Genomic DNA, 16,091 nt, shown 5'->3' on the forward strand with positions numbered 1-16,091 from the left:
TTATTGACACTTTCCTGAGGCCAGATACATCACATGATCACACTGACAGAACCACAGGCACATAGACACACACAGGCAACAGAGCATGCACAATGTCGGCACTGGTACAGTGTATATCCACCTTTCGCAGCAATGCACGCTGCTATTCTCCCATGGAGATGATCGTAGAGATGCTGGATGTAGTCCTGTGGAACGGCTTGCCATGTCATTTCCACCTGGCGCCTCAGTTGGACCAGCGTTCGTGCTGGACGTGCAGACCGCGTGAGACGACGCTTCATCCAGTCCCAAACATGCTCAATGGGGGACAGATCCGGAGATCTTGCTGGCCAGGGTAGTTGACTTACACCTTCTAGAGCACGTTGGGTGGCACCTGATACATGCGGACGTGCATTGTCCTGTTGGAACAGCAAGTTCCCTTGCCGGTCTAGGAATGGTAGAACGATGGGTTCGATGACGGTTTGGATGTACCGTGCACTATTCAGTGTCCCCTCCACGATCACCAGAGGTGTACGGCCAGTGTAGGAGATCGCTCCCCACACCATGATGCCGGGTGTTGGCCCTGTGTGCCTCGGTCGTATGCAGTCCTGATTGTGGCGCTCACCTGCACGGCGCCAAACACGCATACGACTATCATTGGCACCAAGGCAGAAGCGACTCTCATCGCTGAAGACATGTCTCCATTCGTCCCTCCATTCACGCCTGTCGCGACACCACTGGAGGCGGGCTGCACGACGTTGGGGCGTGAGCGGAAGACGGCCTAACGGTGTGCGGGACCGTAGCCCAGCTTCATGGAGACGGTTGCGAATGGTCCTCGCCGATACCCCAGGAGCAACAGTGTCCCTAATTTGCTGGGAAGTGGCGGTGCGGTCCCCTACGGCACTGCGTAGGATCCTACGGTCTTGGCGTGCATCCGTGCGTCGCTGCGGTCCGGTCCCAGGTCGACGGGCATGTGCACCTTCCGCCGACCACTGGTGACAACATCGATGTACTGTGGAGACCTCACGGCCCACGTGTTGAGCAATTCGGCGGTACGTCCACCCGGCCTCCCGCATGCCCACTATACGCCCTCGCTCAAAGTCCGTCAACTGCACATACGGTTCACGTCCACGCTGTTGCGGCATGCTACCAGTGTTAAAGACTGCGATGGAGCTCCGTATGCCACGGCAAACTGGCTGACACTGACGGTCACAAATGCTGCGCAGCTAGCGCCATTCGACGGCCAACACCGCGGTTCCTGGTGTGTCCGCTGTGCCGTGCGTGTGATCATTGCTTGTACAGCCCTCTCGCAGTGTCCGGAGCAAGTATGGTTGGTCTGACACACAGGTGTCAATGTGTTCTTTTTTCCATTTCCATATATATATATATATATATATATATATATATATATATATATATAAAAGGCCTATACTGAGGCTTGGGTATTGCTGCACTTATATTATTGTACGTTTAGTATGGAGTTAGCTGTAGTACCATGGTATATGTAAATTGTGCCTATGGCTTTTAACTTTAGGTTTCTATCACTGACCAGCCTGTATTTTTCTTTATATATAATTTTATTCTTGAGACGTTATTTTTATATAATTGACACAATGATGTTCAAATGGTATTTTTGTATGTACTATCACCTAGATGCTTTTGCTTGTTAGCACTAGTTTCGTGTAAATACTGCTGTTGTGATCTATTATCAGGTGTAGCCAGGGCACCAGGTGTAGAAGTATGACACCGGAATTTGATTGCAATAATTACTCATCTGTGCTTTGAAACTGATAAACAATATGTTATTCAGAATAATCTCCATTGCTATTTATACATTTCTCTCATTTCTCCGCAGGTTACGAATGCCACGGCAAAAAGAAAAACAAAACAAAAAACAAAAAAGAAAAAAAAATAAAAAGAAAAAAAGAGAAAAAGAAAAAAAAGAAAAAAGAAGTTCCTCTTCTGAAGCGAGGCAGTCAGCGAGCAATTTTTATACGTTTTAGTACGAAATGAAGCGTTGTTCAGCGAGAGTGTGTTCATGCGAACACATGATAATCGGACGGAGCCAAGTCTGGAGAACATGCCGCATGCCCTAGTATTTCCCAGCTGAACGCCTCGATCGTTTCCTTGACCCGTTCTGCTGTATGTGATGGGAAGTTATCATGGAGCAATGTGACTCTGTGTTGCCTTTTTCCATATTCCGGCAGTTTTTCAAATAATGCTCTATTTAAATCGATCAGTTGTTGTTGGTAGCTATTTGTGTTAGCTGTTTCACCAGGTTTCATCAGCTCGTAACAGATGACACCCTTCTGGTCCCACCAAACACAGAGCATTGTCTTCTTTCCGAAGCGATTTGGTCTTGCAGTGGATGTCGATGGTTTGCCTGGATTCACCCATGATTTACGACGCTTAGGATTCTCAGAATACATTAACTTTTCGCCGCCTGTCACTATTCGATGGAGAAACGACTTCCTTTTGTATCTGGCGAGGAGCATTTCACAAGTGGTCTTTAGATTTTCTTGCTGTCTCTGATTCAGTTCATTCAGTGCATTTTCCCACTTTCTGCACCTTTCCCGTAGCTTTCAAACGAAGAGAAAGAGCTTTCTGCGTCACATTCATCTGTTTCGCGAGTTCCTGTTGAGTCTGAGTATCATCTTCATCCGATAAGGCCTGCAACTCGTTGTCTTTTTCGGTGGTTTACCGTCAAAATCACCACTTTTGAATTTTTTATCACTCCAAACACTTGTTTTCACAAAATCATGTTCGGCGAAAACTTCGACAAGCATTCGATGCGATTCTGCTGCAGTTTTCTTCAAATAATAACAGAAAACCAATGCTGTCCGCAAGTCGTAGTTCGTAAGCACAAAACTCGACATCTTTACAGGTTTTGAACAGATATCGATGAATGCAACTCGGGTTACAATGTGTCGACATTCGTCGTCAGCCGTTACAGGAAGCAGATGGCGCCGCAGACGCGCTCTCACGGGCACTATATTGGCCGCTAGCACACAATCTATAGGGAATTCCGGTTTCATGTTTCTACACCTGTTATAATACAGCAATCACCCGAGGTTTAGATTTTACGTTTTTAGTAGTCGAGGTCTCAGTTTCATCTCGACTGTAACTTGAGTCTACGGTATGGTACATGCGTATCTTACTGATCTGTAATGTAGGTATATGATCAAGCTTAATTTCCTGACATCCCGTGTTTCTACACTTATATATTAACTTGTAGTATTGTGTATATAACAGTTTGAACTCGGTATTTTTGATCACTCGATGTCTAAGATGCAAAGAAATACATTTTAATTTCACTATTTTACATAATAGCTCATTTTCCCATACAATATGTGAGCAGACAGTACTGCCATTATCTATTCTGGTTGGTGATCTGTCATTTTATTGCGGATAAAGAAGACACTTCATGCCAGAATGAAAATTTATAACCCTAACATTTCCTCACTGAATGATAAGCTAGAATTATAGTAATTACTATTTACAATTTAGTTTATCAACGCCATTATTATATCATTATATGGCTCCTACAAGTTATTGTTTTCATATGTGCATTTTATTTGTTTGGCTTGTTTTGTATTTAAACATCGTCTAGCCTTTGGTTTCCTTGTGCTACAATCATAGTATATTGTTTGTTGACATATTACATGGTGCCAAAATTTAAATTAATCTTGTTGTAAAGTTAATCTTGTTATTTAGTGTTCCCTCTGACTTCACCAATGACAGTGTTATAGATCCACTTCTTTTGTTGTGTGATGTTAGAATCTTTGACCATCTGAGAGCTCACAGGCATGAGATGGAAGTCGCCTGTTAACTAATCTAATCTAATCTATTGTCAAACTCTGGCAATGTGGCATTCTATGTTTTGTCATTGTAGCGTTTGGTACATGAAAGTGTCTTCTTCAAAGGGAATATGCATTTTTAAAACAACAGATGTTATAATTCTGTAACTACTGTATATTATGTTGCTGTTCAGAAGTACAACTCTAATTTTTCGTTCCTTGTCTGTCTATATTACATATGGTTTTGTCTGTTTCATAAGTCTTCCAGTTGATGATGGCTGAAACAACCGGCACTAGTGCTTTGTATTTATTAAAATGTTGTTCTACCAAGATTCAGTTAAGACGATAAAGCTTACGCCAAATAAAATGCTTCCTATAAATGTCTCACAGCTCTAGCCAGTTACCTACAAAACCATTTAGTGTCCAAGCTAATTGGGACTGAAATTAGCCCGTAAAGTCAAGAAGCCATCTTCTTTGCTTGCTTTCCTAAAGCCGAACAATAGAACGACACAAAAACTGGAGACTGGACATTGGTAGCAAGGATGAAAACCGAGGCAACATCTGGGCAGTCTCGTGCGCTGCTATCTACGCTATGAGAAGAACTGACACTTCTGTAGCCGAATTTTATCTGCTAGTCATTCGCCTATCTTCAGAAACTAAATTTACGCAGTCGATTTTTATAGGAAATATTCGTTTAGCTGCGAATTTATACAGAAAGAGATGCCATATGGCAACGTCCGATGTCCAATTTTTGCGACTCTCTCTTGCTCGGTTTCAGAAAACCAAACAAAGAACACGTATGGAGCCACAGTCTTTGGCAGGCTGCTTGAATCTGCGTACGCAGATACCCGATTGCCTGTTCAAATAACTTACTCTTTGCTGCCGTGTGACGTCGTCGAGCACCGCCGATATTTCAACAGGAGCAAACCCTGCCATTCTCAAGGCACAAATGCAAGAAGGAAGTAATGTGAAAGGGAATTTAATACCTCGGTTCACTGGGGAGAAACGAAGAAGATACCACACACAGAACAAGTAACCGCAGGATCAACACACAACCAAAGATAAACAACATCACAAATAGTGACTACTAATCAACAGGTGAGGTAGCATTAATTCTGTCCGTCTGGTTTTTGATGAGAGACAGGTCCGGATTGATGGCAGCATTTAAACAAAATCCACCATCTCTGTTTTTAAGGTTGCTTGATAGTTTGATTCCAACAGCTTCCTTAATAACGCTATGCCAATAGCTGGACGTGGAAGCCAGAATCTCCGTATTGAATTATTCCATAGGATGATCGGTGTCAAGGCAATATTTTGCAATAGCGGATTTGCACGGCTGTTGTAGGCGTGTTTGACGCTTATGTTCAATACACCGGTCTTCCACAGTCCTGATTGTCTGACCAATGTATGACATGCCACAACTGCAAGGAATACGATAGACACCAGCCTTACGCAAACCAAGATCATCTTTTACGGACTCCAACCGGGCCTTAACATTAGAAGGTGGTCGAACGCAGGAAGCATTTCCAACAGGACTGGCCGTATTTTGCGGAAATATGATGTGAAATGTGGTTTTCGACCACCTTCTAAGATTAAGGCGTCCGTAAAAGGTGATCTTAGTTTGTGTAAGGCTGCTGTCTATCGCATTCCTTGCAGTTGTGGCATATATTGCTCAGACAATCATGATTGTTTAATCTGAGCACCATTCGTCACAAATCGAGTCGACAGGCGAGTTCCTCCCAAATCTTGACCTGTGTCTGGAGTATTGTTGCAAGACTGCTGTTTCTAAAGTCGTGTAGATCAGGTGGTGGCGAAGCCACACACTCGTAGACATGGTCCTTTCCGACCCATAAACGTAAATATCGCATGGCGTCAGATCGTGTCTGAACGTGGAGATCGTGCAAAACAGATTCTGTCATCCGGCCACTTGCGGCCAGTTCTGCGGTCGGGTACAAAGATCCGTAAAATGTTCGTCTTCAAGTAGAGACATGTTTTTCCTAGGCTGGTACGTAAACTGTAGTCTGTAGGCTTTAGAGACTATAAGGATGTAGTTGTAAGCGTCTCCTTAAGGAGTCTCCACATAGACGTCCCTGGAATTGCTAATTCACATCTAGCCTTCCGAACTGATTTCTTGGAGTTACGAATGAAGACTAACTCATTCAACACGTTCTTCATCCACTCCTGGTCTTTTAGTATTGTAGTGAAATCGGGAAATTATTTTGTGACATCAGGTACCATGAAAAATGTGGTGAGCTGTAAATTCTTCTGTCTGCTCTCGGACGTGAAATGACGACCAGATGACTGATGAGACTGCTCCACGTTAGGAGCCATCAATTAATTGACATCAGTGATTAAATGAAATCAAACACAAAGGGTACAAAATTATGGTGTTCATGCATGAATGTAAAAGATTGCTTATATGATCAAACGTGAAAGAAATGAACTTATTGTCGTGCTGTTTACACAAAACAAAACAAAATTACAAATCTCAGGGCACGACTCAGTTATTAAGGGGAAGGAGGAGGGAACGAATAGTCTCACCATTATCCGTTATCGTTCGTCGTGTACTGCTGTCGGCGGCAGGCGGTGCGTCGACTCGGCGCGTTGCCTCGGAGCTGTGGAGCGCGAGTTGGCTGCCCTCGTCAGTAACCGCGGCGTTGCGGAGGGGCCGAGGTACGACCTCCGCGTTGTTTGACAGTTGTCAGTTGCGTCGCCGAAGCTGTCGTATCACGGCGTCGGAAGGCGGATGTTGGCGATGGGTGGGACGCACCCATGTCCTCTCGCTTCCGCGGTGTCTCCACGACTCACCTCTTCTCCTCTGTCTCTCAGCTCAACTCCCCTTCGGAATATGCATCCTTTCGGCGTTCTTAATAGCGGACGAAATTTTCAATGCAGCCCAATGACAAATCGCCTTTTCATTGCCACGCCTTTCCGTGCGGGGTGGAAATTTCCTATACGGCATGGTCTGTCGTGTGCCTCGTGAATTGGCACTATTTCACGTTCTTAAGACGTTTTCCTGCTTTCCGAGGCTTTTGGCAGGGCACCAACACAACACTTCTTTATAACCGCTCTTTCTGCGTGAGCCCTGGACAGACTCATGGTTTGGGCTCCGTCTCAAAATCTGCCGGCGTCCGTTATTTATAAGGGATGTCCTCACTGTCGAGAAAAACGTCTTCTTAAGAACACTGTCTTCTTTCGCACGCCTCCCTGCGCCAATTCGCCGCACTTTGTGCACACTCCTAGCAGTGCCCGTGGGGTGCTAGAAATGTGGGCACATTCCTGCTTTCTATGGCAGGCCAGAAGAACTCATATGTTTTCACGCGTACATTCTTGGCGTTCCGTCCTAATGGCTGCAGGTGTCCATCAGTTCTCAGTACGCTTCACGTTGTCATACGGGCCTTTCACATCGTGGTCCTCCTCGAGCGAGGCGAGAACTTCGGCCCAGCTTCCAACTGCGCGCTTGCAGAATGACTGCAGTCTCCTCTTCTTAGGGGCTCGCCGCAAGTTGTCCGGCTTCCTACTCCTCCTCGGCCGCTCGCAGCGCGATGGCGAAAGTGGCCGCGGTCGGACGTTTTACAGTATTCTTTCCTTTGCGCACGGGTACAGAAAGAAAACTGTTAGAGTTGCTCTTTCAGTTGATGTATTATTTATCACATGCTACGAAGCCTTTAAGTCAGTATATTCATTTTAAAACACCGTGTATTGTAATGTTTAAAATTATATTGTCTTAAATTTGCAATTTTCAATATTGTTTGTTTCACTGCAGTTCTCTGAAACAAAAGTGTGTTTTGAAGAAAAGTATCACATTCACCTCAACCTAGGCCTTCCACTTACTTATTATGTACCAATATCAATGAAAGCATAGTGGCTGATGTTAGTTCTTGCGTCTGTACTCTCTTGAGTACTGGATGTAACGACTATTTTACGGTTGCATCAGGCAGGGGCTGGAAAAAGGAGTAAACCTATTTGTGAGCGAAGTGGTTCAAGAACCTGCATGGAAGTCTAATCACTGGTAGACATTTTATTACGTGCGGATTTTTCCGCTGATCCGGGGTAATGTCAGTGATTGGTGCGATACTAATCGTATGTGTAGTCAACCCAGAAACTCAATGGACGGATCCGAGCTATCGTTTCTTGTTCGATTGTAGCCTGCAACCTGGTATCGGGTTTACATTCTAAGGGTCTTTTGTAGAACAAGGTGGAACAGTGATTAATATTCTGAATGCCTAAACGATTTCTGAGGTTTTAACTGCGTGATTGGTCGACTGCAAGTTTTCAGATGTGCACAGTATTACGACTTCTAAGCTTATATCTTTGTGAGGTCATATTTCAAGTGAAACGTCCGGTCCTCTTTATAAAGTTTCCGTATATCATTATTTAGATATACATCATCAATTACACAGTCCCAGAAACTAGAAGCCGGCGTCACCAGATTAGTATTGTGGAATTCATTTAAGATTGTGCTTCAGGTATTATTACACTAACATGAAATATACTTCACTCCCCAAAGTTGAAGGATCAGTTCGGCACTGCTAAGGCGATCCAGGCATACCGCAGTCCATGTCGGTTCACGTGTAATTTGTGTGACACACATCTTAAGCTGATTAAGAAGACTATCAAAGTGTACTTTAGTACGATAAGTCAGTCATGTCAATAGTGGGAACTGTCAACAAGAATGCTATACAGAAAAATATAAATAAATATGGAGGATGTAGATCACCTGAATGACCAGTCTGATATGAGGAAGGGAAACGCTAATAAGACAGCGATTTTGACATTGCGCTTACTACTGAAAGGTAGACAGATCAAAAATCTCGATAGCGTCCTAGCATTTGTGGACCAAGAGAAAGCTTTCTATAACGTAACTTGGAATGAGACGTTAAAATGCTAATATGTTTCCAGCTAAATTACAGAGACAGGCAAATAATCTACATCAAGAAAACCCAGACGGGAGTAATAAGACTCGAAGGTCAAGGAAGACAAGAACAATGCAACAAGGTTACATAGAAGAGGCAATAGAAGACTAACAAAAAATTGGAAAAGCATTAAAACTGCAGCGGGAACCGATACCAATCTTAGGGATCATACATGACATATTCCTTGCATGTGGATAGAAGAAAGGGTTCGAAGACCTGTTGAATGAAGTGAACAGCAAACTTACTACGGCAAGAAAAAGGAATAAAAGTGACATCGTGTTAATACTTTCAACCTTCTTTACCTACTCTGCCTTACTGCAGATGACGTGTCACTGAGCACATTTGTACTGTGTATGCAGTACACGTGAGGTGTCTAGCTGCTTCCACTGCCTTGTGTGGAATATATAAGTTCTTGTACACTTCACTAACCTGCTGTCTTCATGATGATGATATCCCCAGCGCTGAAAACAGCACACAGGTCGTGGATTCTTTTTCTTGAGGCTGAAATTAACTTCTCAAGGAATTGCTACTACAAATAAACTATAACCCATTTGGGATGCCACTCTCGTTTTTGTTGATATAGACACCACGAGAAACTATTCTTGATCACAACGTATTGAACATATCTTTCCACAGGCATTATATCTGGCTAAAATAACATGAAATACATCCTGCCACAGACAACATGTCTGTCTACTGGAACCGTCAGAACTGGAGAATAAAATGGCATGAATCAAATACTACTATTACAGACAACGTGTCTGTACTTAGCGACGGTCGGAACTGTAGTAAATAAAAGTGCATGAAACCAATACTGCTATAACAGACAACATGTCTGTCTACTGGAACGGTCAGAACTGGAGAGCCGGAGTGAGCGAGAAACTTACTGGTTCTTAAAATTCAAAAATAAATCGTTCCACTATATACTTTGTGATAAATGTAATGTCATTAAATTCTTATACTGATGTTTCTTGAGGCAACGTAATACTGTGTTCTCTATTTTGTGTATCTGTGATGCTATACTTTGGTGTTCCTGTTTTTCACCCGTGCAATGCAGATGTGTATACTGCTGGGTTACTATGCTGTCACTAATTATGTTTGTTGTCACAAATCGGGACAAAAATTGTCACAGCCGTGGATATAGAAGAATGTAAGGAAGACAGAATATAGCTCAGAATGAAGAGGAAGAACGAACAGCTTGAAAGAAAATGAAGTAATGCTGTCAGTTAACTCGGGTACCTGGTAGTCGTCATCTACCTAGCAATGCAGAGAACGCTATTGCTCCCTGAGGGTTACTAATGTTCATAGTATTTTTTGATGTCTACGTTATTGTAGAGTCCTTTGCTTACTCCCGTTTTTATGTTAGCAACTTCCACAGCATTGGGGGTGTGGTATCCTAATTATTTTTTATGGCCCTTCATACAATTCATGAAACTTCTTTATTTATGAATTTATCTTAGAAGACCTGATTCTTCTCCAGCCTTCCTGCACTTGCTTGTTGCCTGGCAACGCATCTAACTGCTCGAGGGCGTGCAGTAGGTTAGTGTCGCTTTGTTTACATTGATTAACTTCTCTTATACATACACTGGAAATTTAAGTATGATTATTCCTATGAGGTCTGATTCTCTTAAAGGTTCAGTTAAGTGTTGATTCTTTTCCCAGTAGTGCTGAAAAAGCTCTTTGTAACTGTTACAACCACTACTAGCGAAACCCCTTCCCTCAAAAATTTCACTCCTGACGCTATTTTGTGTGGTAGTAGACCAGTATTGATTTAAAAATGCTTGTACAAATTCCTTGTATTTGGTACATGTCTTACTGACCCCGGTTCCCCATGATAATACGTCTCCCTGAAATCTACTTACCACAGCTTTTATTTTTTGTTGTTCTGTTACATTTTCCGGAAGTGTACCCTCGAACTGTGTAGTAAAATTAATTGGATGTATGTTACCTCTACTAGAGAAAGTATGGTAAACAACAATGGGATTTGTTACATCACTAGCATGTACACACACTCTGTCCTTACTTTTGTCACGAAATAGCTTTATTTCTTGCTCAAATTCCTTCAATTTATCTTGAATCGCATCTGTGGTGCCTCTACAATGAGCACCTATTTGTGAAACCTTACGACTAAGTACCTGTTGCTCATCTTTGTTGCTTTCTACTCACTTAACTGCTGTTCATGTTTATCATTACATTGCTTAGCAGCCTTGCTTTGCTCGTTTATTACTTGGCTAACATTGTTACTCACTGTTGATATTACACAATCCTGAGCCCCCATATCGTCATTTAGCCGTTTAATTTTGCAATCAACATTCTGATTTATCTCAAGCTTACTTAATTCTAATTTCTTACGCCATTCTTTTGTTTCTCGATCTATTTTGCTGGAACAAGCCTCAGTTTTAGCTTCAAGTTTTGATACCTTTTGTTCTAAAGCATTAAAATTGCTATTCATTTGAGTCATTACTGCACTTGTTTTCCATTCATCACCTTTTGTTTCTCTTAAGTCGGATTTTATCTCTTCTTTAGTGTCATTTTGCCCTTTATCTATTTTATCTATTTTTTCGTTAGTTTCTTTTAAAAGTAATAATAACATAGATAACATATTTTGCTCCTTGCTGATTTCTATATCCCCATTATCTACTGTTGGCAATGTTTCAGCTGAAGCAGTGCCAAGACTTAATCTGTGTGATTCCACTGTTGGCTCATTTGCAATTTTGACATCAGATTCAGTGTGTCTGACGTCATCATCCAAATCTACTAAATCGTTTTGGTCAGGAGCGACAGTGTCTACATTTTCAGTACGATCATTTGACACAGAATCACAATTTTCCGAAACATTTCCAGTTTCATTATCTAAACTTTGCAAATTATCTTATAGATCATCAACAATGTTATCTATTTGCAAGTTTTGTGGATGATGTGAAGGATCATTGCCGTCAATATCTACTTGATCCCTTTCCCTACTTCTAAGAGGATATCTTTTTTCAATTTTGTGATACATTTTATCCTTAATATAATTTAAAAATTTTTGCCAAATATGTTTAAAGGGATCAATTTTAGACTTTTAAGTTACAAGATTACTCTACTGTCCGTTACAGAGATTAGCTATTTGCGACAGAATAACACTTTCTCTTCGATGCTCTTCTGCGTGCTGCCGTCGAGAAGCCCCTTTTCTGTTATGGCTGCTGAAGCTGAAGTGTCGTACTGCTGTTCGGACTGCTGTAACACCCTGTTCGGCGGCTGCTACTTATCTCGCCCGCCACTGGCTGCCGATCCTAGCACCTGACGCGGAGAACTGCGGCCGCTGGCTCTGCCTCCCCGCTCTGCGTTGGGTGGCCTCGTAGCACCTCGAAATCTCGATGAAAATAAAACGTAATCCCATGCACGGCGCACACGTATTTGATTTTCTGTCACTTGCACTTTAACACTTTCAGCATCTAGTATACACGGATGTTAGGTTCTAGTGGAAAAAAAACACCTTGTATGTGGCATCAAAAATCGAAGTTCAACTTAAGTTCAAAAGAGTTCAATCACAGTTCAAAAATCATTTGAAACAGTTGCTGCAAATTTCTATTGTCATGTAGTAGCAGAACAATCACATTAGGTGTTACAAATTTTTCCAAGAATTTTTCACTGTTCACAGTCCTCGCAAATAATCAAGCCTCATATCTCCAAAGCACTCAAATATCAAAGATTTACCTGCAAGGGATGCCATGTACGGCGAGAAAAAGGAAGAAAAGTGAGATAGTGTCAATACTTTCATCCTTCTTCACCTCCTCTGCATTACTGCAGATGACGTGTCACTGAGCACATTCGTACTGTGCACGCAGTATACGTGAGGTGCCTAGTTGTTTCCACTGCCCTGTGTGGAATACATAAGTACTTGTACACTTCACTAACCTGCAGTCTTCATGATGATGATGTCCACAGCGCAGAAAACAGCACGCAGGTTGTGGATTCTTTTTCTATAAACTGAAATTAACTTAGCAAGGAACTGCTGCTACGATTAAACTATAACTCATTTGGGATGCCACTCGCTTTTTTTATTGATATAAACACGAGAAACTGTTCTTGATCACAACGTATTGAAAATATGTTTCCACAGTCATTATATCTGGCTAAAATAACATGAATACATCCTGTCACAGACAACATGTCTGTCTACTGGAAACATCAGAACTGGAGAATAAAATTGCATGAATCAAATACTACTGTTACAGACAACATGTCTGTACTTAGCGACGGTCGGAACTGTAGTAAATAAAACTGCATGAAACAAATACTGATATAACAGACAACATGTCTGTCTACTGGAACGGTCAGAACTGGAGAGCCGGAGTGAGCGCCAAGCCAGCAAGACGTGACCCGAACGTCACTGAAGTGCATCGGCAGTAATGTCGTCAGTCTTTTGTTTAAGTAATACTTTTTATTTTAATAATTTTGAAATGACTGACTGGTAGCTGGCTGTTGAGAGATGTTTATTTAAAAGAAATGAAGAAATTTGGATGACAGGTTTAATTAATAATAGCAATTACAGTTTAACGTTTTGGAACCCTACAGCCGAACACGGCAGCCAATCCCAGAGCAGCAGCATCATGCAGGCTGCCTTTCTCAAGGGAATGGTATCGAATCAAACATCTGTCACCGGTACCTCATCCCACATTGCGTCATCTCTATGCTTCTTGCATCTCCATTGCCTTGGGAATAGCTTCCTGGAGGCTAATACGACGGCTGAATAAGCCAGATATATTACAATATCACAAATTCCGGGTTAATGATAAACAAAGCAAGGAATAATGAGACGACGAGTAGCTGGAAGGTGAATACCGACTTGTTTAAAATGAAATGTGAGAGCAGAACATCAATGGAAGAAGTGAATGAAGCCTTGTTTGCTTGTTTGTAGACAGCAAGATTATTCAGCACAGCCGAACCAAAGAAGATATGAGATGTAATCTGGCACAGGTGAAGAAAGGTTTCTCCCATAGCATAACTTTACTGGAATCAGATGTTAATACAGAAATGAAGGAGAACTTCCGCAAAGTGTACATCAGAAATTCAGCATTGCAAGTAAGTGAACAATGAACCATCGAAAATACGGTGAAGAAGAAAACACCAGACTTGATGTTCGGGAAGCCTGCGATTCAGTATTCATCCAGCTGATTTAAGCTCTATGAGCAGCAGTGAATGGTTAAAGGCTGGGAAAGTCTTCTCACTGGTGCAGACGAAATAGATCTTTCACCTTTCAATAGAAAAGGACGGTTTTGGTTACGATGCGATGGAATATTGGCAAGTGCTGACGGCAAACTTTGTTTCGTACGTTATTTCTTGATTCCCCTTAGACTGACGAAGTAGGAAAAGACTGAGAGAGACTGAGAACTGACGAGGATGATTCTTTTAAAGAAATTCCATTGATCTTAGAAAGATTCTTTGTCATTAGTTTTGATACTGAATCGTTCGTGCCCCATGAATAAACAGTTCTTAAATACATCTTTTTTTGCGAAGTCCAATTGTTTCCGAAAAAAAGTGTGTGAAATCTTATGGGACTTAGCTGTTAAGGTCCTCAGTCCCTAAGCTTACACACTACTTAACCTAAATTATCCTAAGGGCAAACACACACACCCGTGCCCAAGGGAGGACTCGAACTTCCGCCGGGATCAGCCGCACAGTTCATGACTGCAGTGACGTAGACCGCTAAGCTAATCCCACGCAGCCCAATAGTTGCTGAAGCAGCAAACATTCTTCGACATACCAGTAACATTTCTATAGGGTGAAATATGGTTGGGACTCATCGATGATATCGCCCTAGATAATATGAAGGTAACTTCGTAAATAATACGCGCTCTGCAATCACTGAGGATTAAATTACAATCACAGAAGAACTGTGTAACTCGTAAATGAAGCGAATATTTTCTTTCATCCATATTTACAAGGAGCTCAAAACGAAGTTTGTTTTGGTCTCTTCATGTTATAACGATGAATATTACAGATCCAAATTACGACCAAGTCTAAACCTGGCAGCAATTTATAGAGATTATAGAGATTTACTTGACATATGAATGAGCTATGAATTGCCCATAGTAGTGTTTCTCGTAGGTTTCATCTATTTAATGGGGCTCCTGTGAATTTCAACAATAGCTAAAAGTAGTAGGGTTGATGATATGAGTAGACGTCTGACAGTTGTAATAAATGAAACAGAAGAATTTATTTGGGACGACAGCGATTACACTAACTTCAAGAAAAATTTCCCTATCCTGGTTTGCTCCACTATAGAACGGAATGATCAGCGGTTAGGTAATGTAAAGTTTCTTCAATAAAGATGGGACGTTAGAGGTCTTACGTTGTCGAGTTTCGCTATTGATAACACTGGGTACAAGCCTATGACGTACCAGAGATGAAATCACTGTCGAGAGAATGAGGGAGCCACATTTCCTCAGAATAAAATCATTACGGCAGAAAGAATTCCCGATGGAACAAGTAACTCAACCGTTTGTTATCATGAATTCATGTAAAAACTGGCTAGGTAAAAGTGCTAAGAGCAAGTATACTCCTTGATAGCCGCACTTTATGTCTAGAGACAGAACTGCCTCTTTACCGTATAGTCAGGTTCCTGTTTGCGAAAGGTTTACGGTTCAGCAACATATACAGTACAGTATGGATACTAACAGTTTACATACCTGCCACATCTGCTCTCACCTCTGAAACTGCAATGACGTTAGCTGAAACCACTACCAGCAAGCATTTCGCATACTTCAAGTGAATTCATCCACGTCAATAATCCTGAAGAGGGGCTCGAAACATATGTTCGAAACAATCCGATGACAGATTGGTCAATGTTTACATCGATTGATACTACGTTTGATTACGTTACTATTATCCACATTCTATTCTACTAACCGAGCTCCTGACAGTAGTCTTGAAGGCGTAAACAAATTGAAACAGGTCAAATAGCAAGGTGGAAAGCTATCAACTCTGCTGTAATACTGATGTTATTTCTTATTTTGCTTTATCCACTTGCCAATACCACTGATTCCCTTCAAAATTTGTTATCTCACATCTATTCGATTCTGGTATATTGAGGTCTCATCCTACATCACCTGCAATGGATCACAAATAATCTAAATCGCACACATGGTACATATGCATGTTTCGTATGTCGGCGCACTAGCTCTGCAAATACTCAGTAAATGTGTATCTTGAGGAAAGCGCGGAGGATTTGACTCGTAACGGCTACTGAAATTCCAGTAGAGTCACTGCTTGTGATATTACGTATATTAACGATAGGATTGTCCCCAGTTATTTTGTTGCTCCGTTTTGTCTTAGGAATGATGAGATGGAGAAGATCCATGTGTTAACCACTAAGAGAATTGTGCAAAGTAGTCCAGCTAAGAGCTAAATCAAAGCT

The sequence above is a fragment of the Schistocerca gregaria genome, chromosome 6 (assembly GCF_023897955.1).
Source record: "Schistocerca gregaria isolate iqSchGreg1 chromosome 6, iqSchGreg1.2, whole genome shotgun sequence".
NCBI classification, from domain to species: Eukaryota; Metazoa; Arthropoda; class Insecta; order Orthoptera; family Acrididae; genus Schistocerca; species Schistocerca gregaria.